The following is a 12,039-nucleotide window of genomic DNA, read 5'->3' as shown; positions in this document are numbered from 1 at the left end:
ATAACATATTTCACAAGGTATATAGAAGTTGTATATATACACACTGACATGAAACAAAGACTACTAAACTATGTTTCACATAAATATACTATTTTGCATTCAATTCAGTGTGTTATTTCTTTGTAGTTGTTTGTAAACATTTACTACCGATTCATGAGTGAAAATTTCGGTTGTTTTTCTGTGTATAATGTCATTCATTTTTTTGCAAGAAATTAATACTTTTATGCATCAAGGATGCATTAAATTAATGAAAAGTGACAGTAAAGACATTTATAATGCTCCAAACTATTTTTTTAGGCAAAAATACATTGTATGGGTCAAAATGATAGATTTTTCTTCCAAAAATCATTAGGATATTAAGTAAAGATCATGTTCCATGAAGATATTTTGTAAATTTACTACTGTAAATATATTAAAACTTAATTTTTGATTAGTAATATGCATTGCTAACTTCATTTGGACAACTTTAAAGGTGATTTTCTCAATATTTAGATTTTTTTTGCACCCTCAGATTCCAGATTAAATAATTGTATCTCGGCCAAATATTGTCCTATCCTAACAAACCATACATCAGTGGAAAAAAGACAACTATTTTACATTCAATTCGATGTGTTACTTGCCTTTTCTTTGTAATTGTTCGTAAACATTTACTAGCAAAATTTGTGAGTGAAAATTTCTATTGTTTTTCAGTGTACAATGTCTTTCATTTTTTGAAAGAAAATAATACTTTAATGCATCAAGGATGCATTAAATTAATGAAAAGTGACAGTGAAGACATTTATAATGCTCCAAAAAATATATATTTTTCAAATAAATGTTCTGTGAATCCTGAAAAATAAAATGTATCATGCTTCCACAAAAATGTAAGCCTGGAGCACAAAACCAGTCTTAATTAGTCTTAAGTTTTATTTGTAACAATAGCCAAAAATACATTGCATGGGTGAAAACTATCATGACTTCCACAAAACCTTAATTAGTCTTAATTATATTTAAGCTATATTTGCAGCAATAGCCAACAATACATTGTATGGGTCAAAATTATTCTTTTAAGCCAAACATTTCCTACTATAAATATATCAAAACTTAATTTTTGATTAGTTATATGCATTGCAAAGAACTTCATTTGGACAACTTTAAAGGTGATTTTCTCAATATTTAGATTTTTTTGCACCCTCAGATTACAGATTCGTAAATAATTGTATCTCGGCCAAATATTGTCCTATCCTATAAACCATACATCAGTAGAAGATTTTTTATTCAGCTTTCAGATGACTGGTTTTGTGGTTCAAAGTCACAAATATTGGGCAGCACATTTGTTTTCAACATTAATAATATCCAGAAATGTTTTCTTGAGCAGCAAATCAGCATATTAGAATGATTTCTGAAGAATCATGTGACACTGAAGACTGGAGTAATGATGCTGAAAAATCAGCTTTGATCACAGAAATACATTACATTTGAAAAGATGTTCATGTAGAAAAGAGTTATTTCAAATTGTAATAATATTTCAGTATTTGTGATCAAATAAACACAGCCTTGGTAGACAGAAGAGACACGACTCAGAAGCCACGTGAGTGAGAGTTTGAGTATTTAACACACAGTGTTGTGTTTCCATGTGAAAGCTGGAGCCGGAGAGGACAGACAGACTCTAAATCTGCACTGTCGGTGCTTTGTGATTAATCTGACAGTCATTTCAATCTGAGGTGTCGTCATGAATATGAATCGAGTCGGCCGTGATCTCTGTGAGAAGATTCAACAAAGCCGAGCTTCTGCCACAGAAACACCAACAATATAAAACCTTGCTCGTATTTCTGAAATATACAAGTGCTTGTCAAACTGCTGAGAGAACATGAAGGCCTTCAAAACACAACTCAAAGATAGAAGGTAAAGGAAAAATCTCACATCATAAGAGTTCAGGCAGGGACTGTGGGAGTTTAATAAGTTCATGGGTTCGTCCCTTCATCCCCATTAAAACACACCTAGAGTTTCTGTCCTGCAGCCTCAGCAGATTCAGCATCCTCATATATTCACATTTACACAGGAGCTTTCATTTTCTGGCTCTTCACTGCATCAATATAAACTACATTGCTGGTTTGCAGTTAAAGGTGAATTGTGTCATTTTGACTCCAAACAGAATTACAGGAATAATGGCCATTTCCAAACGTATCTCCATTCACTTTCACAAAAAAATAATAAGTAAAAAAGTGCATCTCCTGTTGTCTCTCAGATCAAAATCCTGCCTCATTTGTTTAGAGCTGTTTTGAGTTAAAATGTCTTCAAGATGGATTTGTTTCAGTTTTTGTCTTCTCAAGATGTTAACTGATGGACTGAAGTGGTGTGGATTATTGTGATGTTTTTATCAGCTGTTTGGACTCTCATTCTGACGGCACCCATTCATTGCAGAGGATCCTTTGGTGAGCAAGTGACACAATTCTTTTGCTATTAAATGGCATCTTTTCAGATCATTAGATAAGCATGAGTTTGTTCATCAGATTTGGAGAAATGTGTCACCAATGGATCCTCTGCAGTGAATGGGTGCCGTCAGAAAGAGAGTCCAACAGCTCCTAATAACATCACAATAATCCACAAGTAATCCACACCACTCCAGTCCATCAGTTAACATCTTGAGAAGACAAAAGCTGAAACAAATCCATCATTAACATGTTTTTAACTAAAATACAAGTCCATAATCTAGTGTAAAAGTCCATCATAATGGCCATCATAATCCAGCCACATATTTGTTTTAGAGCTGTTTTGGCTTGTAAACGTTGCTTTATCTGTGCAGATTTCTCTCCTGATTCAGACCAGATCAATTTTTTTCACTGGAAGAAGCGTTATTATGGATTATAGAGCATCTTGATGGATATGTTTTGGGTTTTGTCTTCTCCAGATGTTAACTGATGGACTGGAGTGGTGTGGATTATTGTGATGTTTTTATCAGATCTTTGGACTCTCATTCTGACGGCACCCATTCACTGCAGAGGATTCATTGGTGAGACAGTGATGACAACAATTCTTTTGCTATTAAATGTCATCTTTTCAGATCATTAGTTCAAGATTAGGATGAGTTTGTTTGTTCATCAGATTTGTAGAAATGTGTCACCGATGGAGTGAATGGGTGCCGTCGAAAGAGAGTCCAAAATTGCAGATATAAACAACACAATAATGCAATAAATCACTCCAGTCCATCGGTTAACATCTTGAGAAGACAAAAGCTAAAACAAATCGATCATTTAGATGTTTTCTAACTAAAATGAGTCCATAATCCAGTGTAAAAGTCCATCTACTGTTGTCTCTCACATTAAAATCCAGCCACATATTTGTTTAGAGCTGTTTTGGCTTGTAAACAGTTTTTGATCTGTGCAGATTTCTCTCCTGATTCAGACCAGACCACTTTTTTTTTTTTTTTTTTACTGGAGGAAGCACTACTGTGGATTATGGACTCGTATTTTAGTTAAAAAAAAAATTATTGTTTGAGCTTTTGTCTTCTCAAGATGCTAACTGATGGACCGGAGTGGTGTGGATTACTTGTGGATTATTGTGATGTTTTTATCAGCTGTTTTGACCCTCATTCTGACGGCACCCATGCACATCCATTGGTGAGCAAGTGATGTAATGACACATTTCTTTTGCTATTAAATGTCATCTTTTCAGATCATTATTGATCCAAGATTAGGATGACTTTGTTTCATCAGATTTGTAAAAAAAAAAGTGTCATTTCATCACTTGCTCACCAATGGATATGAATGGGTGCCATCAGAATGAGAGTCTGAACAGCTGATAAAAACATCACAAGTAATCCACACAACTCCAGTCCACCAGTTAACATCTTGAGAAGACAAAAGCTGAAACAAATCCATCATTAAGATGTTTTTAACTCAAATATGAGTTAATAATACATAATAATGCTTTCGTCTGGTCTAAATCAAGAGAGAAATCTGCACAGATCAAGCAGCGTTTACAAGCCAAAACAGCTCTAAAACAAATATGTGGCTGGATTTTGATGTGAGAGACAACAGTAGATGGACTTTTTCACTGGAGGAAGTGTTATGAGGTTTTTATCAGCTGTTTGGACTCTCATCCTGACGGCACCCATTCACTCCAGAGGATCCATTGGTGAGACAGTGATGGAATGACACATTTTAACAAATCTGATGAAGAAACAAACTCATCTACATCTTGGATGGCCTGAGGGTAAGCATATTCACAGCAAATTTTCATGTTAGGGTGAACTATTCCTTTAAATTGAAGATTTCACAGTGATTTCACTGTTTTCTAAGAGAAGGATCTGCGTCTGATGGGAAAGGAGGGTCCTGACAGACTGAAATAGATGCTCTAATTGAGATGCGGTTTGCGATCGTCATGATTCTGCCAGTGTATGCCGACGCACGCATGGCGACTAAATCTGTCTCACGACCTGCTGAAATCACTGCTCTCCAAACGCCACACTTTGCCTCCTAATTGCTTGTTTGCATTTGTGTCTGAAAGCAGTTTAAGGTCACTGTGAATCTGCGGTCAGACTTGCTTTATCGATACTTCTCATATCACAATGTCACGTATGTGTGTGTATAATATACACTACAAGATTTACTGTGAGTCCATATGAAAATATGTAAAGCATAAAACCGCAGCACAGGAATATGTGATCAGAATCAGAACGTGAGAATAACAGCCAGAGCTGCAGAATATCAACAAACCAGAACTGACTTTCATCACAGCATGAGTCTGATGAAAACAGCCTGACCTGGAATGCATCAATAAATAAATAAATAAAATACAGAAAGAAAACAGATACTATGAGATGAAATTGATGATACTGATGAAATTCTCTATTGTCACTTGAGTCTGGCATACATTACCATTTATTAATCTTTATTTGGGATCAACAAGATTTTTAATGGTTTTTAAAGACGTGTCTTATGCTCATCAAGGATACATTTATTTGATCAAAAATACAGTAAAAAATAAATATTGTGAAATATTATTTACATTTAAAATGACTGTTTTCTATGTGAATTTATTTAAAAATGTAATTTATTCCTGTGACGCAAAGCTGAATTTTCAGCATCATTAATCCAGTTTTCAGCATCACATGATCCTTCAGAAATCATTCAAATGTATATTTTAGGGTGAACTAATTTTGTATTTATTTTATTTTATTTTATTTTATTTTATTTTATTTTATTTTATTTTATTTTATTTTATTTTATTTTATTTTATTTTATTTTATTTTATTTATAAAATAAAATAAAATAAAATAAAATAAAACAACTATAAATGTTTATTTGACCATGATAAGAACTCAATAGCACAAAAACAGTAGACAATTTTTTTCCAAACTAGACTGTAAAAACAAGCAAAAAAAAAAAAAAAACTGAGTCAACTTAAAATAATTTGTAACCCTGCTGCCTTAAAATTTGAAGTTAAATCATCTCAAATATTGCTGTCACTTAGTACAACTTAACATTTCAAAATGACTAAACTTTTTTGAGTTGACTAAACTTAAAATTTGAAGGCAGCCAGTAACAAATTATTTTAAGTTGACTCAACAAATTGTGTGTTTTTTTTTGTTTGTTGTTGTTTTTTACAGTGTAGTTTGGTAAAATTCTATACTGTTTGTGTGTTGTTGTGTTCTTATCATAGTCAAATACAGATATAATTTTATAATTTTATTTAATTTTTTATTTTATGCTAGATTCAGGCCATTTTTATGACTGATGAAAGTACAAATTATAGTTTTGAGTCAATTCAAATTTTAAGGCAGCCAGGTAACAAATTATTTTAAGTTGGCTCAACAAATTGTTTTTTTTACAGTGTACTTAAAGAAGGCAGTTCACCTAAAAACACCCGTTCTGTCATTATTTGCTCGGTCTCATGTCATTCTAACCTGCATGACATTCGCTTTTCTCAGAAACATTAAAGAAAGCAGAAAGCTTGTGCTTCTCCTCTTCATACGATGGAAGAGAACATAACCTGCTGATCTTCAAAATGACTAAATGTCATGAAAGCAGTGTACGACTAAATTTGCGCTCGCAATCATTTTATAAATTACGTGATCTGAATGTCCTGATGTCAAACTTCTGTTTCTCCACTGAAGAGAGGAAGTCAGATGGGTTTCAGAGTAAATGATGACAGAACGATCTGTTCGGGGGAATTATCACATTAGTTCTGTGAGACATTCACAGAGTTGATACTAATTGTTACTCCTGAAAGTGAAACGTGACACTTTTTAATTCACATTAACACACCGGAATGAACACTGACGCTAAAAGTGTTTATAGTAACATCACTATGTTCTGAAAACAGATTCTAATGATATACAGTAACTTCAATTGTTTAATATAACAGAGAAGCTCATGAATGGAGAAGAGCTCAGTTTAAGCTCTGTTTGCTCCGGATTAAATACGGCAAAACAAAACAAAAAAAATAGTCTTTGTATGTTTTATATTTATGCTAAATACTGTATATGTTGTAAACAAAGAAGCTCAATGAAATATATTAGTTTCAACCTCATGTACTACAATAAACGTGCTTTACGATGCCATAGAACTTTTTTGTCTAAATGGTTCCATCAAGAACCTTTCTGTTTCACAAAAAAGAAGGAAGGGTCTTCAGATTATAAAAAGGTAAGAAAGAGATGGTTCTTTAAAGAACCTTTGACTGAATGATTCTTTGTGGAACCAAAAATGGTTCTTCTGTGGTCTAAAATTAATTTAAAAAAAAATTCAGGGAGAAAAAAAAAAAAACTGTACAGCCTTAACAGTTTGATATTTTGTACTATTTCTAAAAAAAAAAAAAGAAAAAGAAAAAATGAAAAGAAAAATAAGAAAAAAAAAAGATTTGCGATAAATGCTCTGAAGTCCCGTTTTAAATGAAATTATCAGGAACTCGTAAAATCCCGATCTGAATCAAATGATTTGCGATCTGTGCTCAGAAGTTTAGATCGGAATAATGCGACTTCGGATCATGGATTGCGAATCATTCAGTTCGCGAAATCAGTTTCACATTGGAAGTGAAATTTACATTGATTTCAAGATAAGTTAAACATAATAAATAGCAACCGCAAGTGCATATATTTTTAATCATATAAAATAAATGATATAAAATAAAAAATACAAATATATATAAATAATATAAAATATATATTTTTTTTGGTTAACATGTTAATTAAACAATTTTTTTTTTTTTTTTTTTTTTTTTTTTGCCTATAACTGTGGAATTTTTGTGGACATTACCATTTATTTACAGCCCAAAACTTGAGAGTCTTATGTAGTTCAGATCTGGAGTGATCAAATCAATTCCTCTTGGATAATATTTTCCTTATTTATTTAAAAAAAAAAAAGTGTCACATTGGAAGTGAAATTCACATTGATTTCAAGATGAATTAAACATTATAAATAGCAACCGCATGTGCATTAAATTACTGAATGTACTAATATATATATATATATATATATATATATACACACACTACCGTTCAAAAGTTTGGGGTCAGTAAGACTTGTAATAGACTTTAAAGACTTCTTGTCTTTAAAGAAGACTCTTCTGCTCATAAAGGCTGCATTTATTTGATTAAAAATACAGAAAAAAACAGTAATATTGCAAAAATGTTTTTACAATATAAAATAATGTTTTTTTATTTTAACATACTTTAAAATAGAATTTATTCCTGTGATGAAACGCTGAATTTTTATCAGCTGTTACTCCAGTCTTAAGTGTCACATGATCCTTCAGAAATCATTCTAATATACTGATTTATTATTAGAATGATCGTGTTTATTCAAAATATAAATATTTTATAACAATGTAAATTTATTGTTAACTTTTAATAAACACTTTAATTATTAACAAATATATCCTTGGTGAATAAAAATATTAATTTCTTTAAAAAAAAAAAAACTTTTGAATGGTAGTGTATATATTATTATTATAAATTATAATGGTTTAATTTATTAGTAATTATCAGTTATTTTAAGTTTTTGTACTAATAAGTACTTATTAAAAAGTAATTAATTAAAAAGATTATTTAATAATATAAAATAAAAATAAATAAAAATATATAAAATACATAAAATATATTTTTGCCTAGATTTTAATTTAAAAAACTTTTTGCTTATAACTGTAGAATTTTTGTGGACATTATTATTTATTTACAGCCCAAAACTTGAGAGTCTCATGTAGTTCAGATCTGGAGCGATGAGTCCAAATCACACCTCAGCGTGGCTCTGGACCGGATCAGACATCTTCCATCTTAATGATCTGATTTCAAAGGAGACTCCAGGAGTCTTTGATCTGCTCTCGGTTTCATATTTTAATGAAGCGTCGGAGATGAATTGCACTAATTCAACAGGCTTCACCGTTTCATCTGAAATATGCGGATCAATAGCGGCCGCGTGTGACCGCCCCGCGACAAATTAACAGGCTGTACATTGATCAAAGGGGAATTAAATATTAATTAGGGTGAATGGGCAGAGTCAATCCCCATGACACCTACAAATCACATTTCATTTATCAGTCCAGCACATCCAGCTGCACAAAAAAAACAAAACTAAATGTTGCACAGAAATTGCATAACAATTCTAGCAAAAGCAGCAGTGAATTTAAGTCTGCAATAGTAGTAATAAAAAGTTGTCTGTGGGACTAAAAATAACTGCATTTATAGTAGTATAATATAAGCAAATCAGTCTAAAAGTCTTTTGTATGTGTAACAGTCTAATCGTGAGTCTGAGCACCTGAATGCAGCACTAGAAATACATCAAGTATTATTACAGAATTGACTCAGAAACCCTTTACACTTTCATTACACCTTGAAAGTGATGAAAATGGCCTGAATCCAGATGAAATCAAAAATAAAATTTCAAAGAAATATCAAATAGCATTTGCACTTGATCTTCACTGACACTTATTGCAATATACAGTAACATGCAATTGTTTCCTTTATAAAAAAAATAAAAAAAATAAATAAAAAAAAGTCTAAACACCACAAAATGTTGCATAAAAATTGCATAGCAATGTTTACAAAAATCTGTGGCAAAAAGCATCTGAAATACATCAAGTATTGTCACTTGATCATAACATGCAATTGTTTTCTTTCTTTTTAAAAAAGCAAAACACAAAATTTATAAGCAGGGACCTTTATGCAGAACTGACTCAGAAACCATTTACACTTTCATTACAGCTTGAAAGTGATAAAAAATGTCCTGAATCTGAATAAAATAAAATAAAATAAAATAAAATAAAATAAAATAAAATAAAATAAAATAAAATAAAATAAAATAAAATAAAATAAAATTAAATAAAATTAAATAAAATTAAATAAAATTAAATTAAATTAAATTAAATTAAATTAAATTAAATTAAATTAAATGCATCATAACATGCAGTTGTTTTCCTTTCTTTAAAAAAAAAAAAAATACAAAATGGTGCATAAAAACTGCATTGCACTGCAGCAGAATCCGGAATAACAATCATTAAAAGATCCTTTGGGGACTCTTAAAACCTATTTATAGAAGCATAAGAAACTAGGTTTTATTCTGTATGCGGAACTCTAATCTTGAGTCTAAACACCTGAAATAAATGAAGTATTGTTACTTGAGTCAGGCATACATTACAATAGATTAAAATAGATGTATCTGACTGCAATAGGCAGGAACCTTTATGCAGAATTGACTCAGAAACCATTTACACTTTCATTACAGCTTGAAAATTATTTAAAAAATGGCCTGAAACTAGCATGGATAAAATAATATTAAATTAAATTAAATTAAATTAAATTAAATTAAATTAAATTAAATTAAATTAAATTAAATTAAATTAAATTAAATTAAATTAAATTAAATTAAATTAAATTAAATTGTTTACACATAATGTTGCCTAAAAATGCAATGTTTGCAAAAATCTGCAGCAGAATCCGGAATAAGAATCATAAAAAGATCCTTTTGGGACTCAAATAAAACCTTTAAAAAAAAAAAAAAAACTTTTTATAGAAGCATAAGAAACTAGGTTTTATTCTGTATGTGTAACTTCAATCTTGAGTCAGAACACTTGAATGCAGCACCTGAAATAAATGAAGTATTGTCACTTGAGTCTGGCATACATTACAATGGGTTAATATAGATGTATTTGACTGCAATAAGCAGGAACCTTTGGGCAGAATTGACTCAGAAACCATTTACACTTTCATTAAGCTCGAAAGTGATACAAATGGCCTGAATCTGGCATTAAATAAAATAAAATAAAATAAAATAAAATAAAATAAAATAAAATAAAATAAAATAAAATAAAATTAAATAAAATTAAATAAAATTAAATAAAATTAAATTAAATTAAATTAAATTAATCATAACATGCAACTGTTTTCTTTCTGTTTTTAAAAAAGCAAAACAACACAAAATGTTGCATAAGAACCGCATTGCAATGTTTGCAAATATCTGCAGCAGAATCCAGCATAATAATTTGAAAAGAAACATACCTTTAAACTTCAAGTGATTCTTATTATTTTTGTGCTAACTTTGGCAACCCTAAAATCTAGAGACATTTCTTTCACACAAGATTTGAAATCTGACACATATTTCCACCCCGTTTTGATTGACAGCATTTACAGATTATATGCATATACCAATTATTGGCTGATATAGATAAAGTCAAAAGGGGAGATCTCTTCAAATTAAAATATATTTGTCCGAGATGCAACTATTTGAAAATCTGCAATCTAAGGGTGCAAAAAAAATAAAAATAAATAAATATTGAGAAAATCGCCTTTAAAGTTGTCCAAATGCAGTTCTTAGCAATGCATATTACGAATCAAAAATTAAGTTTTGATATATTTACGGTAGGACATTTACAAAGTATCTTCATGGAACATGATTTTTATTTAATATCCGAATGATTTTGGGCATAAAAGAAAAATTGGATATTGCTACAAATGCTACTGGTTTAAGACTGGTTTTGTGCTCCAAGGATGTTCAGGCTGTGATTGGTCAGTAAGAGTGATCTTTCTCACCTGTGGTCGTGGATGTCCGGTGACCAGGCAGCTGAGCTCCAGCGTCTCTCCCTCTCGAATAGTGTAAACCCTCTCAGAGTAACGCTCCTCCTCCACGTTACAGGCGTGACCCGAGTGCACGATCCGGACGCTAGGAGGCGCTGTGAAGAGAACAGACCCAGAGCGTCACAATCCTGCGTCAAACACCTCTCTCGCTCCGTCTCATCGCTCTTTAGTGAAGCACGATTCTTTGCATTGTTAATCATAAATACACTGCAAAAAATGCTTTTCTTACTTAGATTTTTAGTCTTGTTTCTAGCCAAAATATCTAAAAATTCTTGAATCAGGAAGGATTTTCGAGACAAGTAAAAATTATTGTCTATATATAATAAGACAAAAAAATTATCATTCTCCACACTGCTTATTTTTAATGTAGGATATAGAAATCTATTCTGAACGAATCCATTCAAGACAGAGAGATAAAACATAAAATGTTCAACATAAAAATGTTGAGCTAATGAAAGAAAGAGTCATTTCTGTTGAAGAGAGGGCAAACAAAAAACAGGTGAAAACAGCCAAAATGAGAACACAAAAGGCCCTCAAATGAAACATCAAATTTTAGTATCTTTGCATGTGTGGTCATTAAATATTCCTAAAATACAATCACATTCAATCCTCATTTACACACAACGTAATGCACCAGCACGCAGCAGCTTGAGTAAATCAGGACAGATATGGAGTTGAATTGTTCCTTTGATCAATCATCCGGCGCGATCTGTTTCCACACAAATCCCAGTAACGGCGTGTCTCGTATCTTTGAAGCGGCGCGTGTCTTTGAGGACGTACTTTGGCATTTGATCTGTTTGCTTTAAAGTGCAAAAAAGTCATTAGAGCAGAAAGGTGCTGCTTCCCTTTCATGCATTTACAGTCTAATTGAGGTTTGATGTTTGCGCTCCTGCATCAATGCACTCATTTACATCTCAAGCAGAAACGGGAGGATTATTTATCCACAAATTCACTGGGAAACACAAACGTGGCAGCAGTCAGTCGTCCCGAGG

This window comes from Garra rufa, chromosome 13 (assembly GCF_049309525.1).
Source record: "Garra rufa chromosome 13, GarRuf1.0, whole genome shotgun sequence".
NCBI classification, from domain to species: domain Eukaryota; kingdom Metazoa; phylum Chordata; class Actinopteri; order Cypriniformes; family Cyprinidae; genus Garra; species Garra rufa.
Note: the sequence above shows the minus strand (reverse complement) of the source record.